Genomic DNA, 18,283 nt, shown 5'->3' with positions numbered 1-18,283 from the left:
AAAAGTATCTTTATCTATATGTCTAGCTGCCAGCCCATCATCCAGAGGGTCATACAACTCCTGTTGAAATCTTTTAGTTGGAGCATAATGTAAAACAGTATAATTAAGCTTGTCTGATAACTGTCTCAATGCTTCACTGGTGTAATCAGCATTGTTGATGAAAACAACTGATCCACCCTTAACTGAACTCCATATTACTATGTCACAAATGCTTTTTAAATTCAAAAGAGCCTTATATAGTACTATTGGTACTATTCTGTGATAAATTCCCTCTCCACTCTTTCTGTTATAGAACCCCTACTGTGTATGGGATAATAAGAGGAGGGGGTCCTTAAACTGACCACCACTGTTCTTATTTGTATTCCCTGTAACAAGGGTACCTTTGGCTTCCAATAATTGCAGAGAAAGCAAATCATAAATTTGTGATTGATGTAGACAGATTAAGACTAGGGGGGATATTTATCAAAGCGTCAACTGAAAATATGCTTGAATCCTGCATCATATTTGTCTTGAGATTGATCTGCCGTAGTTATCAAAATGTCAAGATCGTAAAATGTTGAAATGTGTGATGAAATATACGCTCCCGCAATCTTAATCTGACGCTTGCGTCATTACAGATGTTTAAAATTCACATTTGACTCTATTTGACCCTTTTCTCAATTTATCAAACATTTAACAGGTACGCTCGTGTCTATTCCGACCCAGCGTACCTAGTTTTTAAACCGCCACCCTTGAGGCCGCAGATGCCATAGAAATCAATGGGAGTCTGAAAACACAGAAAGCTTATGTTCGATGCTGCAAGAGAATGAAGTATTTTACATAAAAAAGTAAATTAGAAACTATTAAAATTGTATACCCTTTCTAAATCAAACAATATTATTGCTCCACATTTGGTGCACTAGTAGATATAGGGATACAAATGAAAAATACATGACTACTTATGGATTATGTTACAACTTTGTCTCTCATTACAAAGCAAGGGGACAATATTTTTTCTCCAAATGTGTTGCAAAGTTTTGCCCCAAACTTGTTGCACTAATAGATATAGAGATAAAAATAAAATAAATACACAACATAATATAGCTATCTTCCTTTTTATTTTTTTTTGAAAAATCTATTTGTACCATGTTTAAGCCATGTAATACAAGTCCCACTCTCCACTTTGCACCAAATTTGACGCAACACTTTTTTGCACCAATTATGACTCAAACTCCTAAACAACCCACACACTAGTAAATTTTTCAACCACTTTTGATTGGAATATGCCTAATCACATTATTTATGACTTCAGCCAATCTGATTAAAATATACATTTTAAACTATCACTAACGAATCAAATTGCTCGATACTTGTGTCATTGATTACTCATCAGAACTTGTAAGTGCCATTTGTTACATGGTGTATTATACCTTGAAAGTATTTATATGTGAAATTAGTATTAAAGATAAACATTGATGCTGACATTAGGACACACAGTGTAATATTTTAGACAATGATTTTAAAATTCAAATTGATGTTTGATTCAATATAATCTTAAACTGATAGCTCAAAGGGATAGCCCACCTGTCATGATATTTTCAGTGTTTTTCTTCCTTCTCTTGAATTTCTTTTTCAGTAAGAAATGTCATCTTTTATGCCAGCCTATTTTATAACACCTGTGTAGGGGTGGTTTTTAATACTAGATTGCAATCAGTAGGGGTTACACAGGTACAGAGAGAAAACTGGCCCAGCTCTTAAAATATCCATTGATTGCAAATAAATACATATGATATTCTAATTACATGTTATATTTGCAATTATTCCTGCTCAGACTAATAATACATTTACAATATATACATATAGTGGTATAAATAAACACAGAGATATGAAAGACAACATTGTTTAGAACAAAAAAAAGGAACTTAGAGACATGTAAATATGTTTGCAAAAGATTTCTGACATAACATGCGCACACACACACACACACACACACACACACACATATATATATATATATATATATATATGCATACATACAAGTATGTATATATATATCTTTGAGATATTGTTTGTTGAGGTATAAATCTAGCTATTTCTTGGACATTAACAGATGAAAAATAAAAAATTAGCTTTAGAGAAATGTGCTTGTTCATGGACAGTAAATTAAATGGTATAAATAAAGTTGGGAAAAACCAGAATAACCGCAACATCGATGACTGTTAGTTAACAACTACATCACATGGTCCTGAATAAATTGAATTTAGCTGATGATATACAAAACTTAATATGTATTTCAATACACCAATTTCAGCTTGAGAGAGTGTATAGTCAGACAGATTTATGACTGTGTGCATCTGTACTTCATCACTTTGTTGGTTTGTTTTAGAGGGTACCTGTTCTGTGGTCCCTGTTCTTTTTTCTTCCCTCTCCTAGAACTGTGAGACTCACATTTGCTGGATTGGTGCACTTTACTTTTATTTGTTTTATTCATGGAATCCTTCACCCCCACATACATATTATTGATTGGCTCATTTGAATCTTAAAAATACACAATTATATTTTTAATAACTAGTAAGTATTTTATACCAGGGGATAGCACTGTCTCAAAATTATGATGAATTCACTATTGTTATCAATGATTGCCCTTGCATGGTTGAAGAGGCTGGTAACTTTTCCCGTAAGCAAAAATTGCCATCTGGGTCTTTATCTTGGATGTGTAGGAAGAAGAGAAATAATTCCAACCTTATATCACAAGCATCACAAACCCTGCATCTCATGACACTAACAAAAGTAGTATTTAACCTCTAATACTCATAATAAGTGACAAAGATAAATATATGATTATATGATGAAAATAAATACATTTGATTTATATAAACTGCATAGTAAGAAGAAATATCTGGTTTGGGTTTTTCTACCCGATACTTTCATTACAGCCTGTCTGTATATTTGTGTTTTGAAGTGTTTTTTTTTAATGTTTTCTTTGCCTGAAATCAGAAATAGTAGGTCCCTAAATTTAAAAAATTTAGAAAAATATTTCTTATTCCCATATTTTTACCCCAATTCATAGAGCCAAAGCAAATTTGTTAGGATCTACTATATGCAGGCGTGTCATATGACTTTTTGATATTTTTAATGTTATGTAAATATTTTGGTTTGGGATACCTAGAAAAAATATCTTCTAAGGCACGGGTTTTCCAATCTGTCCTCAGCCCTCGCTAACAGGCCAGATTTGTAGGATTACCTTAGGTGAGAACAGGTTTAATAAACATAAATAACATTATTTTACCTGTGCTCTGGTTCAGATATCCTCAAAATCTTGCCTGTTAGGGAGGCCTGAGCACAGATTTGAGGCGCTGATATTCAAAATCTCACTGCTCAGGTGAGATGATCTAAGAGATTTTGTCGGTAAGGCGAGGCCCTAAAAAATATCTATCTTGAGAAATGTTGCGTGATTTCTGTCCATGCCGGCGAGGATTTGAATATCAGGCCCTAAGTAAGAAGGATTATGATGTGATTTGTGAACAGTATAATTATGTAGCCAATAACCTACTGACAGATACAAATTGTGTGTAGCACATATGACAAATATATAACATTTATTTCTTGCATCTTTGCAGGAGACTGATGGAAACGAACCTTAAGATTGTACCCAAGGGGGCATTTTCCAATCTTCCTAATATCTCCAAGATGTAAGTTCTTTAATTTTCTTTATTTTATTTGTGTCCTCAGGATTATATCAGAACCTCAGAGCTAAGCAAAAAGCTGCCGCTTACATCTGTCACAAAGTAGCATAGATACATCTCTACATTTGTGTTTCTCAACCGTTTCAGTAGAATTACCCAGTAGGTCTAAAAAAATCCTAAGTACCTCTGAATGTGGAGGCTAGCGGCAGAACTACATAGAGAGCAACACAATGGCAACACCGTACGGATCCTGTGCTCTATGTACTAAGCAGCAAAGACTGATCTGGAGCCCTTGGAGGGCCGGCTAACTCATGCCTATCACAAGTTAAAAAGTAGGGTTCAGAGTTGATTGACAGTCCCTGCTCTCACTTAATTGGTTGCTAAAGAACAGGGGGCGGCACTGCAAAAGGATATCCTTCTACAATGATAACTGCTGTTTGTCCACTGTCTGCTAACTAGGAAGTTCCAAAGTTGGGAACCTTGTCCATCCATTGCTTAGTACCGAGAGTCATGTTGTTATGCTTGGTGTGAGGACACTCCCCAGCAGTCTGGTTACTCAGTTTGTGCTACGCATTTTCTCTCTGGAGTGCCCCTGGCACTTAGTGCCACAGGGTGAAAAACTGGGTCTTACATGTATCATGAATACTGTGTATTAGAGTTTGGGATTTCACTCTTCTTGCTCAGAGAAACTAGAATCTCATTGGCCAAAAATATGAAAACATTTAGGACACTAATCTCAAAATGTAATTTCTCATAAAATGTATAGTTAAAAAAACTGTTATGCACTTTCAATATGTGTTTTCTGTTCATTTTTCCTGTAATTTAATACTGAAAATGGTATTTTCTGCTGATGGAGTGTATCCTGCAGAATCCAGATCCAACAAACTACACAGTGATTGCTTCATCAGTGCAGGTGCCAATTATATCTTGCTACAGCAAAGGAGATAACACAAACATACTAACCAGACCTTTCAAAAAGTGTGTCCCTGGATTGCAACACAATCCAATATTTGATACAATAATGACAGTATTAAGACTAGATTACAAGTCAAGCACAAGTGAGAATACATGCAACATTATTTTGAGCTTGTCCTCATATAAAAAATATGACAGGATCGGCACTAAGCGCTTGATTAATCATAGCCCTACGGCTTCAAGTTCTCACAAGAACTTGCTCGCCGTAATTTAACAAGCCGCCGCCGCTTCCCTAACCTCTTCGCCACCTCTAAGGTGACGAAATTCAATCTCCGCGGTCGAGTCTGACCGAGGAGATTGACAGCTCCTGCCTGCGCGTGATTGACTGTGCGCGGGCAGGGGGCAGGATTGCACGCGAGCGCAAAATTGCGCTCGTGTGCAATGGTGATTACCTGCGTGTAATTTTGCCCCGCCACAGGCAAGCTGAGGCATACAGGGGCGCGTATACGCGTCCCTGTCTGCCTCAGCTTTGATAAATCTAGCTCTAAAAGTTGATGGCTCAAATCCATTTTAACCAAAGCATTTTAATAGTAAACAATAATAGGTCACTTATTGTACTCGTATTACAAGTTATTGGTTAGAGACATGTAACCTAAATGTTTTCTTACATGATTTTGCATGTAACAACTTTCTTATTTACTTCTATTGTCAAATTTTCTTGGTTCTCTTGGTATTTTTTGTTGAAAAGCAGCAATGTAAGCTCAAAAGTGTGCACGTGACAGGAGCACTATATGGCAGCGTTTTTGCAATTATGTTAACCATTTGCAAGAGCAGTAGAGGGCAGCGCTATTTCCTGCCATGTAGTGCACCAGATGCTACCTAGGTATCCCTTCTACACAGAATATCATGGGAACAAAGAACATAGAAAATTCTATGTTCTGTCCGAATCACAAAAGACATGTTATGGGTTTCATATCCCTTTAAGTGATGTGCTCATAGAAAATCCAAAATACCACTTTCACATTTAGCATTTTTGAAAAACAGGTATGAAAATTTGTCACAAGAACTTAACCCAAACCTACCCTACGTAATACTTAAAGTGATGGTAAATTTCAGACTTTAAGAATGTTGCAATGAATAATATATTAGTGTACAAGGAAAACCGCATAATTATTTTTTTAAAAAAGTATAGTGTTGGACCTCAAGAGTGTCATATGACACACACACTGATTGGATGCTCATTTGAATTGTCATAAAAAAAAAAAAGGTCATCCCAGTGGGCAGGCATAACATTTTAATAGAAGCAATACTATATGCACAGATTTAACCCTTTTCACAGATAGATTTAAAAACACATATACTATAAAAGATGACATATATGGCATTTGATTAGCTAAAGTTTACCATAAAGAAATTTGCTAAATAAATGTGAAATCCAATAATTTAATCTCCATAAAAACAACAATATAAATCACAGGATAATAAGGGATGTCTCCCTTGAAAATTAAGCAAATATGGCCACAGAGTCTGTGGTTAAAAATATATTATAATAATATAATATTGAACACGAAATGGTGTATAGTGTTTTCTATAATTGGTTGTTTTTTGCAGATCTCTGTAATTCCATTTATATGTCTTCAAAGTTTATGATATTGTATTGTTCCATTCAGAAAACAATAAAAAGTTACTGTTAGGGGGGCGGAGTTAGCCATTGAAGAAGCAGGACATGTTCCGTGGAAGCTCCTGGCATTATTCATTTTAGAATAATTATTATCCTTAAAAACTATTATCAACCTTGAATAACATCAATCTCAAAAGGAATCACAGTAACAGCGGGCTGAGGAAAAGTCAGAAAAAGGGTAGTCTGTCGGAGGATTCGCACTGTTTACAAGAAACAACCACGAGAGCTCAACCCTATCCAAAATGGCGGCGTTCCTACATTTCTTGCAGCAGCTAGAAGTTAAACTAGACTCCCATTTCCTTCAGCTAAAGGAAGAACTAGTTATAGAAAGGAATAGAACGGGGGAGGAATGCGGACTGTACACTAAACAGACTCAGTTTAAAGACAATTTGTCTCCTACCTCCTCCTCCTTCCCACCGCAAGGCATTAAGTCCGACGTTGGCTTCACCCACTCAAACATGGTAGCTACCCAACCTACTAACCTAGAAAGCGCTGTCTGGTCTGAAAGGGACACGCCTGGCCCTGCATCGATTCTGGACTCCAACTTTGGCCGTAGCGAACATCCCACAGTGCAGGAAGACATACTTGACTTTTTCAATTGCGGAAACTATGAGGGGCCCTTCACCATCTTGTCCAGCTGGCCATTAGTAAAGGGGCTAGGACCGCTAATGAGTATCGCTCAGACAGCTAATACCTACATGGCGCAGAACGCACCCACTTCATCGAGGACAGCAGTGGCTGATTTCAACTCTCCCGTATCTTTTACAGTGGCGGCACAGTCACCTATCTCTCCAGTCCTAGGAACAGGCAGGGAGATTTTGATCACTGCACTAACTGCAGGGGAGCTGTATGAGGGATCTTTCAGTCTAATGCAGTCCCGATCTCATTTGAGCCTCCGGAGAGTTGCACGTTCTGTCAGACGCTTCACAGCTTCCAGGAGACCGGCACAGCTACTGAGTATAAAGGGGAGAGTCCCTGGAACTATCCAGATCGTAGCATGCTGTAAGCTAGGCATCGGGTAAACTCTCTGCATCTACCCATTCCTCTCAACATGACTGAGACTCAATTCTCTTTTTTTTTTTTGCAGGTTATTCAATATAGTTTCTAACAGTTAGATATACTTGTTACTTAACTCTCAGGTATATATTTCATGGCCTATTTTGTCACCATATGATGTTATAAATTTTATAAGGCAAGTCTTAAATACTAGTTTGCAGCAATCTGGACAGTGTACACAGTTCTGAACACTAAGTTACTTTGGTAAGCGGCATGTTGCTGATTTTGTTTATGAGATGCGTCTCCTTTGCTCAGACTGTGAGCTCACAACGTTCTTCCTGTTTACATAATTATGCAACCAGTAGTTATTATTGTAATGCCTATATATATATGATGTTTCTACAGTTGATTAACTGTTTAATGAGGTTCAAGGTACGTTTTAGCTGCAATGGTCTATTATTGTGTGTTGTTGTTATGCTAATTTACTCAAGTTCTCATTTACTTTATTTAACTATATCGGGCTACATTCCAGAATACTTTTCTTTATAATATTGTTCTGATAGACATCCCTTTAGTAATTTATAACTGCTATAACGCTATTTCAGGTGATTCTTGTAGGGAACACTCCAGTAAAGTCTACTCACATGATTGTTCATGCTCTGCTTTTCAGGAGACTGAAATCACTGAATAATATGTTCACTTTAGTAAGCTTGGTCTATATGGGAGTATCTCATTTATGGTGAATATTTAATTATTGCATGACACCCACCATTGTGCTTTGCTGTAATGTCAGCGGCCGAGACAGTGTGGCATTTATAGAGTTTCATACCTTACAGCTAGTACTGCGTTAGAAAAAGAGATGCGCCATTTGAAACCTAAGAGTGATCCCCTATAGTTATAGATGAACAGGCGTTAACCACTTTTATTTTATCACTATCTTATATTGTTATATACATACATTGTTATGTAATTGACCTGCGCTATTTGACAATTCTACTTTTTGCAAGAGACATACTGTATGTGGAAGAAACATATACTCCTTTCCACCTATATAGCTGTTTACTTAATGTTTGTACTGATTCTTTTTTGCATTTTTTTTTTTTTTTTTTTTTTTTAAAAATGGCTTTGTCTGTCCTTATTAGTTAACATCCCACTGGCTAAGTTAGATTTATACCAAGACTTGTGATGATAAGTTGTAATATATTTACGTATGTGACGCAAAAAGCTAAACACCTACGCTAATTCCTAACTTATAGCTTTAATAGTAACCGAGATTAGCCTATTAAACATAAAGCAGCTCGTATTTCTTCACTGTTAGTTGAGGGCTCATTTCTATTGGAACTTGCTGACTAGATGTCTCTCTGTCCTTTGGTGTTTGACGTTTTAATTATAGTGTATATTCCTTACCTACTGCCGATTAGAACATGAATAGTAGTCGCATGCCAGTACGAAGGCAAAAACATGTTATAAACTACCCTAACTGCTGCTATATATTTAATGCTTAGTTTGACTCATTGGAGAGTTACACTTTTGAGGGTTACACAGCCTCCTAATCATAGGTTCTCTTTTCTAAGTTGGCTTCCTAGCTTCAAAATGACTTGCTTTCAGACATGTGTATTTTTCTCAGGAAGTTACCCTTATTTCTGTATCTACCTTAGTTAAGATTTACGCACGATGTATATAGAGAATAAGTTTATACTGTAGTATGCATTAAAGCTCTGAGCCCTCTGTATATTCCCATATTTGATATGCTACCTAGCTCCGCCCTCCCACCCCCCCCCCATTATAATCTTTACTGTTGAGTATTGTATTTTGAATTTATAATAGCCCAGTCCCCCTCCTTATTGTCTCATTGAGCAGCTCTTGTCTGCTGATACCCCCCCCCATATCCAAGCTTATAGGCCCAAGAGTGGCCACTCCAAAAGCCAACTTCCTCATTATTGTTTATTTCAGTCTTCAAAGGTCCAAAAGTGACCCCTAATGTCAAAGAGGAACTAACTGTGGATATAAAATATCAGAAAATGAGAAATCATTTTGGTAACTTTAGAGTCTAACTTTTATTAATGTCTTGTCAACCCTTATGTCTGGGTCCTTATCCTATATTTATATAGATTGTTTTATGATACCAAGACCCCACTGCTGGTCGTCATAATTTGTTCTTGACTAAATGTCTTTCTTTATTATATCTAAAGTTACTTGGAAACTGTGTTTATACAAACAAATTGTTATCCCTGCGTGGATATTAATAGTATACATGTTTGTATCTACTTTTCTCAATAAAAAATCTTTATTTGAAAAAGTTACTGTTAAAAAAATAATAATATTGAAATTGAAGTTATTAATAACGAATTGGTCACATCCACTCATTTCAAAAAAGTAGAGGCCAACAACGTTATCCATTTTAACAGCTGCCATCTAGAAAGATGGAAACTTAATATTCCCAAAGAACAATATTTAAAGGGCCACTAAACCCAAAATCTTTCTTTCATGATTCAGATAGAACATACAAATTTAAACAACATTACAATTTACTTCTATTATTTATTTTGCTTCATTTTTTAGATATCCTTATTTGAAGAAAAAGCAATGCACATGGGTGAGCCAATCACATGAGGCTTTTATGTGCAGCAACCAATCAGCAGCTACTGAGCATATCTAGATATGCTTTTCAGCAATGAATATAAAGAGAATAAAACATATTAGATAATAGAAGTAAATTAGAAAGATGTTTAAAAATGCATTCTCTTTCTAAATCATGAAAGAAAAAATGTGGGTATCATGGCCCTTTAAGAATAAAGAGGAATTGTTCCAGAAATATTGACTATGAGAACCAGATCCTCATTTTAGAACAAAAATGTATGTAAAGCGGATATGACATTCAAGTAACCAATCGGGCGAAACTAGAAGTAGATAAGATAGACAGAAATAGTCTTCTGTCATAAAAGAACAAGCAAGGTGATAACACTGGTAATGGGAGTCATGACAATTCTAGAATAGAAGGGTCCTTCATAACAGACTATAATTATGATAATAAACTATTAAACAAAATCTTACATAAACACTGGCACCTAATTCAAACAGACCCCATAATAGGGGGTAAAGTTCCTGAACATCCAAAAATAATTTACAGAAGGGCAAAGAATCTAAATACTCTGGCCCCCAGTGAATTGAAACCAACAAAATCAATAGTCAAGAAATCAGTGTACAAGGAAATAAAATAAATGGTTTATTTCCCTGTTTTAGATGCCGATCATGCCAATATAACAGCAGACTTAAAGAAACTAATGTTAATAATTTCGACTTTAAAATTAAAGACAGTGGATACACTACACCCATTAGGACTAAACTCAGAGTTAGAAATTTCCCCATTCTTATAGTCACCTAAAGGTTAAGTCTGTTTGAACACTAATATCTTATATAAAAGTTCTAAGTATATGATTCTATCAGATCCCCTGACCCACTTTGTCATACTAGAACAGATCAATAATACATTGTTGGAATTTGAGACAGTAATGATACAAAAAAATAAAAACAGCTAAACCCAACACATCACAAACAAATAAACTATAGACTGTTTAATAAGAGCAAGTTGTGTTCCTACAATTCAATTTTCCCCACTTTAGTCTCACACACCATTGATTTAACTGTGTTGTGTTTTTTTTACCGAAAAACCTCTGTTTAGGTTGTTGTAAATTATTGTAAATCCTTAAACACTTATACCTTTTATAATTCTATGATATGTTAATGTCACACCGCTCTCCGTTGTGCCGCTCTGGCTGTTGCCAGGGACGCGGCGGTTGCTGTAAGCGTGCGGCGATGACGTCATTGCCGCACGTCTATTCCCCTCTCAAGCCGGTTGGATCTTTTGAAGTCCAATCAGCGCCTATGTAAGTACCTGCATAACTTACATACACTGCCCAAGTATAGGACTTACTGTGTGTGCTCCTGGGTGTAACTTATTGCTGAATTGCTGGATTGCATTATTGATACTGAACTCTGCTTATCTGACCACTCTGCTGTTTAACCCCTGAATTGCTGGATTGTCTTATTGTTACTGAACTCTGCCTGTCTGACCACCCTGCTGTTTAACCCCTGAATTGCTGGATTGCCTTTTTGTTGCTGAACTCTGCCTGTCTGACACTCTGCTGTTTTACCCAGTACTGCTGAATCCTTGGACTGCCCTGTCTACTGTCAGTACTGCTTACCTCATTTCATACATCTCACTTTGTTCTGGGATATTTCCTTATCCTTCCACTTGATGGTGGGATATGAATACTACAGGCCAAGTTTGGTCTGATAGGGAAATATCCCACGAGCATTACATTATACTTTGCTAGAGCAATCTCTCTTCAGGGACAGATGCTGAGAACCCACGCCTCACACCTGCAAAGCCTGGATTCCAAATTGGAGACTATTACTAGAATGCCCTCCTCACTTGTTGCAGAGAAAAATGCTGCGCCTGTTGCCACACAGCCTGTCCCTACTGCTAATACCGCAACCTCCTCCCCTGCTTCTGGTAGCATACCCCGGATACCGTTGCCTGACAAGTTTGATGGCACTACCGACTGTAGGGGTTTTCTCAACCAGTGCAGACTGCATTTCCGCAATGACCCTCATACCTTTCAGTCTCATCAGTCAAAGGTTACCTTTATCATTTCTTTGTTGAAAGACAAGGCCCTAGCCTGGGTCTCTCCCCTTTTGGAACAGATTGCTCAACTCCTGAACGATGCTGATACCTTCATTCCTGCATTATCTTCCGTTTTTGGGACTTCTGGTCGCACTTCTGCTGCAGAGTACTCTCTCTTGGATCTCCGCCAGAGTAATAGATCTGTGGAACAATACGCCATCAAATTTTGTACCTTAGCACTTGAGACCAGTTGGGATTGCAGTGCTCTCAAGGTGGCCTTCCAGAGAGGCCTGCATGAGCACATCAAGGATGAGCTCACTTATCGGGATGTTCCCTCTTCCCTGGATGGTTTTATAGCACTCTGCATCAGTCTGGATTCTCGCTTTCAGGAAAGACAAGCTGAGAGGGAGAACTTGCAGAATCCTTCCCTCTCGTCCTCCTACCCGTCCAGCCAATAGACTGCCCTCTACCCTTCCAGCACCTCCTGTTACCTCTGAAGACAAACCTATGGATTTCTCTTCCCTTAAATCCTCAGAATCTGAAAGACAGACAAAAGGAGATCAAGACTGTGCTTCTATTGTGGTTCTAATGCACACCAACTTAAGAATTGTGATATACTGCCGGGAAAAGCCAACGCTTAGAGGATAAGAGTGGGGTACCTCTAAGCATGGCCACTACTAATTCCCCTCACTCTTCTCGGATCTTGGTACCTGTTACCCTCACATTTCTCCAGAACTCTGTCCACGCTCAGGCCTTTGTTGATTCAGGGGCAACTGGAAATTTACTACATCACCATTTTATGATTCACGAAGGGTTGCCTCTTCCCCAGAAAAAACAATGTCTAAAAATAACCACTCTGGATGGCACTCCACTTGGATCAGGTTTAATCAATTTCAAATCAGCACCCCTAACCATGACTGTGGGGGTCCTACATTCTGAACAGTTGCATTTTGATGTCATTCATTCTCTTGCACAACCAGTTATCCTTGGTCTTTCTTGGCTACATAAATACAATCCTCAATTCGACTGGACTGAAGGACAGTTGGCCTCCTGGGGTAAATCCTGTTTTCACTCCTGCTTGGCTACGGTTACTCCACTACAACACATTCCTATAGCCAGCCTTCGGACCCCTTCTAATCTTCCCTTAGTATATGCAGACTTTACAGATGTCTTTGAAAGAAAGCAGCTGATTGATGTGCTACCACCTCACCGCCCTTACGACTGCAAAATTGACCTCTTTCTTGGAGCCCCACTGCCTAAAGGAAGGACTTATCCACTGTCCAAAGCTGAAACCAAAGCCATGGAAGAATATATCCAAAAGAATTTAGCTAAAGGCTTCATTCGCCCTTACTCCTCTCCTGTCGGGGCTGGGTTCTTTTTTGACGGTAAAAAGGATGGTGGTCTGAGACCCTGTATCGAATACAGAGCCCTTAACAACATAACGATCAAGAATCGTTATCCTACTCCCTTGATCACTGAATTATATGATTCACTCTAAAATACTAGCTACTTTACAAAATTAGATCTTTGTGGGGCGTACAATCTGATTCGCATCTTCCCGGGACATGAGTGGAAGACTGCCTTCAACACGAGATCAGGGCATTATGAGTACCTCGTAATGCCTTTTGGGCTGTGCAATGCCCCTGCTGTCTTTTAAGCATTCGTCAATGATGTCTTCCGTGACCTCCTTAATCGTACTGTCATCGTCTATTTGGATGACCCTCATATTCTCCGCCACCCTGGAAGAGCACCATGAGCATGTGAAACAGATGCTTCTTCGTATCAGAGACAATTCTCTGATAGCCAAGTTGGAGAAATGTGAATTCGATCAAGTCCGGATTCAATTCCTTGGATATATCATCTATAAAGAAGGTTTCGCCATGGATCCCACTAAGCTAACAGCAGTTCTGGAATGGCCTCAGCCCACCACATTGAAGGAGTTACAGAGATTCTTGCTGTTTTCCAACTATTATCGCAAGTTTATAAAGGATTTCTCCAAGATTGTTGCTCCACTCACTGAGCTGACTAAACGGAACAGAGACTGTAAGAATTGGTCTCCAGTAGCTGTGAACACCTTCTCTCGTCTGAAGACAGCCTTTTGTTCTGATCCTGTGCTACGTCATCCTGATCCTGATTTATAGTTCACCTTAGAGGTTGATACTTCTGAAATAAGAGCTGGTGCAGTCTTAACCCAAAGATACCCTTCAACCTCCAAGTTGCATCCTGTGGCCTTTTTCTCTAAGCAATTTTCTCCTGCAGAGAGGAATTATGACGTGGGAAATTGTGAACTCCTAGCCATCAAGATGGCCCTTACTGAATGGCATCACTGGCTAGAGGGTACTACCAACCCCATTCAGATTCCCACGGATCACAAGAACCTGACATACTTAGAGACTGCTCATCAACTCAATCCTCGACAGGCCAGGTGGGCCTTATTCTTTTCCCGTTTTAACTTTATAGTCTCTTACCTTCCTGGGACCAAGAATAAAAAGGCTGATGCCCTTTCCCGTCAATTTCCTCAGTCTAATGACTCTTCTGAAGCTACTATCGAACACATCATACCTCCCTCCTGTGTGGTTGCTCAGCACCTCTCTTCTTCAAAGACTGCAACGTGCCCAGTCAAGAAAACCTTCTGAAGCCGAGTGGAGTCACATGGGGCTAACATCAAAGCCAAATCCGGGTCACAGCAGCAGCCTCCTTAGCGGAGGAGAATCAAAGCACTCCCAGATCCGAGGTTTACACTCTATAATAGGACACCTGGAAGGTAAACTAAATCCCCGCTTTCACACTAGCATCAACAGGTACAGATCGACACACTGACTTACCTCTACAAGTTACTTTTAAGTGTTGTGGTTCCAAGGAGTTCTCTATATTTTTAACCACTCTGTGGCCATATTTGCTTAATTTTTAAGGGAGACGTCCCTTATTATCCTGTGATTTAAATTGTTGTTTTTATGGATATTAAATTATTGAATTGCACATTTATTTAGCAAATCTTTTTATTGTATGCCTGATTTTATTTATAGATTTCACCACTACCATTTTTTTTTTTAAAACAATAGATTTTTATTGATAAATAAAGTACAAAAAACAAATAATGACATATTTATCTCTTAACATTTTTAGCAGCGGAAATACACACGGTTAATAAAAAGGGAAATGACATGCAAAGCAGGACAGTGTACCTGACATGGAGAACATAAATAACATTTAATCATTTTCTGGTGTGTACTTGCACAATGTAGTTGTTATGCATTGGCTATTCTAAGGGAATAGCTAGGATTTTATATTTTAGAAGTTGTATGGCAATATATGCCATACCCAGTAAGCCTGACAGTTTTGGGAGGCTAGGTAGAAGGTATATGTAGCATGTATAAGTGGAAATGGTGTTGTTAGGTTAGCTCACCCATATCCCCTTAGGGAGGGGAGGGGTATGGGGGGAGGGAAGACATCTGGGAGGGGGAGGGAATAGTGTAATGAGAAGCACCTCGGGGCAGTCACAGTGAGGCGCATCCTCTTGGACAAGAAAGGGTTACAGTTGGAGATGGGTCACCAGTGTTCAGGAACGAGGGCAATTATGGAGGCGGCCTCAGGTAAGTCTCCCAAGGTCCCCAGGTTAGGCTAAAGGTGTCTGACTGATTCTTCGTCCGAAAGACGTAGTCTTCCATAGATTTAATGTACTGTAGGTGGTCAACCACTGCCTGCCATCTCGGGGGCTGCTGTTTTTTCCAGTTTCTGGCTATTAACATTTTGACCGAAGTCAACAGATAGACTAGTAAGTATCTCTTATGCTTCGGTAGCTTTTTTACCCCTATATGCAGGAGGGCTAGGCCCGGGGTATCTGGGGTCGGGAGCTCTAGGGCCGAACAGGCCACACAGATTTTAGACCAAAGCGGTCGGAGTCTGTCACATGACCACCACATATGGAGTGGGGTGCCTATCTCTCCACACTCTCTCCAACATAGGGGCGAGGGTCCAGGGTACAGAGTCCGGAGCTTGGTCGGCACTAGGTGCCATCTGGTAATGATCTTAAAGTAGAGTTCATACATAGTGACGCAATGGAGCGCAGATTTAGTCATCTGTATCGCCTTAGTCCAGTCAGAAGTCATGTAGGTAAGTCTCAATTCCGCTTCCCAGGAGATCATATGTCTCGTTTTTACGAGGGTGGGAGGCCCCAAGAGGGATCTGTAGTGGGCAGTGAGGGGTTTGTATAGTTGCAGGTTCACTTTCCATCTAACCTCCCAGAGAGTGGGTGGCCTGATCTTATCGACCAGGAATCCCCACGCCTTCATAAGGGATCTGAGTCTCATAAAGTCAAACTCTAGGTGACGGGGAATGTCAAACCTGACTATCATATCTTGGGATGAGAGAAGATTCTCATTTAAGTAGAAGTCACTTAAAGAAGTGACCTCAAGGGTCTTCCAGGAGGTAAGCCGAGTGTTGGGCAGCCCCTGTAGAAGTGACACGACCGGGTGAACAGCGGAGGGGTGCGGGGCTATCAGCTGGTTGTGCCACAATTGGAAACCAAGCTAATTGGCAGTTTTTAATGAGATGGTTAGAGATAGGTATTCGCGTAGCTAAATGCGGGGGAACCCACAGTAAATCCGAAAGGTCAACATAAGCGGGGAGGGATGCCTGCTCCAGCTCCCTCCATCTTGTGGGGGGTAGAGCTGGTCCCCACGCCGAGACGTGCAAGATCATCGCCGCTTGGTGATATAGCTGGACATTGGGTAGTCCCAATCCACCTCGGTCTATCGGGGCCTGAAGTGTAGCTGCCGCAACTCTCGGCCTCTTGTTGTCCCAGACATACGAGTTAAATGATGTTTGGAAGCCGCGCAGGATCCTCTCCAGTACTGGGATGGGAATACACTGCATGATGTAAGTTAACTTAGCGAGGATCATCATCTTTAGAGCAGCAATTCTGCCTATCCAGGATATTTCCTCATATTTCTTAGATTTCAGTCTGGCATCAACCCCCTTTAGTAAGACAGTATAATTTTCCTGTATCACTGTGTCTTTGACATGTGAAAGGTAGACACCCAGATGTCGAATCCTGTCCCCCGACCACTTGAACGAGTAGAGTCGCTTAAGACACCTCTGCTCTGACTGGTCAATGTGGATCATGTAAGCCTCTGTTTTAGACACATTAATCTTATAATTCGATATTCTGCTAAAGGTGTCAATAGTCTCAAAGAGGGGGGGAAGTGATTCCACCGGGTTCGTTAGGAAGAGAGTGAGATCGTCAGTGAAGAGCGCTAACTTCTGAAGTGTGTCATTGATCTGAAGACCCTGTATTCTGTGGTTTTCCCTAATTGCCTCTGCGAGCGGTTCCATTACCAACGCGAAAAGGAGTGGGGACAGGGGACACCCCTGTCTGGTCCCGTTTCTGATGGCAATTTTAGGGGAACAGAAGCCTAACCCTTTAACCATGGCCGTTGGAGAGGCGTAGAGAGCAGCAACCGCTGTACGAAATACTCCGGGGATCCCAAAATGCTCCAGGGCACAGAACATATATTCCCACCCCACCCTGTCAAGCGCTTTTTCCGCATCCATGGACAGGGTGAGGAGGGGTAGCCCCATGCCTGCTGCCTCCATAAATATGTTCAGTAACCTACGGGTGTTATCAGTACCCTGCCTACCCTGTATGAACCCCACTTGGTCCAAATGGACCAGCGAGGGTAAGTGTTTACCAAGCCTGGTCGCCAGGACCTTAGCATAGACTTTCACGTCCACATTAATAAGTGAGATAGGCCGATAGCTCTCACAAAGCATCGGATCCTTCCCCTCTTTGGGTATGGTCAGGATACTGGCCTCCAGGAATTCAGGAAGGAAGACCCCCGTCTCCCTAACCTCATCGTAAAGGTGAAGCAATATAGGCGATAGTAATTGGGCAAAGGTGCGATAGAATAAGCTCGTAAAGCCGTCTGGACCCGGAGCCTTATGGGGCTTTAATGCCAGAATGGCTGTTTTGATTTCCTCTAGGGTGAAAGGAGCAGCCAGGTCATCCACCGAAGCTGCGTCCAGGGAGGGAAGGTCTAACTTCGCCAAGAACTGCTGGGTAGCTGTCCTACGAGTGTCCACCCCCAAAGAGTCGTTATCAAGATTATATAACGAGGTATAGTAGTCGGCAAATGCCTGTCCTATATCTCTTGGCGAATGGACTGCGCCTGCTGCAGTAGAAATCGAGGGAATTCTGGCCTGGACCGCACGGTCCCTGAGCTTACGGGCAAGCAATCTATCAGCCTTATTTCCTTTATAGAAATATAGTTGCTTAAGCTTGAATAGATTCGCTTGAACACGGAGCTGCTTTCTCTTGTTGATTAGATCCCTGATTGTACCTACCCGGTCGGCAAGGGTGGGAGTAGGGGTACTTTTGTTGGCCATTTCGATCTGTCTCAG

Source organism: Bombina bombina, chromosome 1 (assembly GCF_027579735.1).
Source record: "Bombina bombina isolate aBomBom1 chromosome 1, aBomBom1.pri, whole genome shotgun sequence".
NCBI classification, from domain to species: Eukaryota; Metazoa; Chordata; class Amphibia; order Anura; family Bombinatoridae; genus Bombina; species Bombina bombina.
This window is presented reverse-complemented; position numbering follows the sequence as displayed.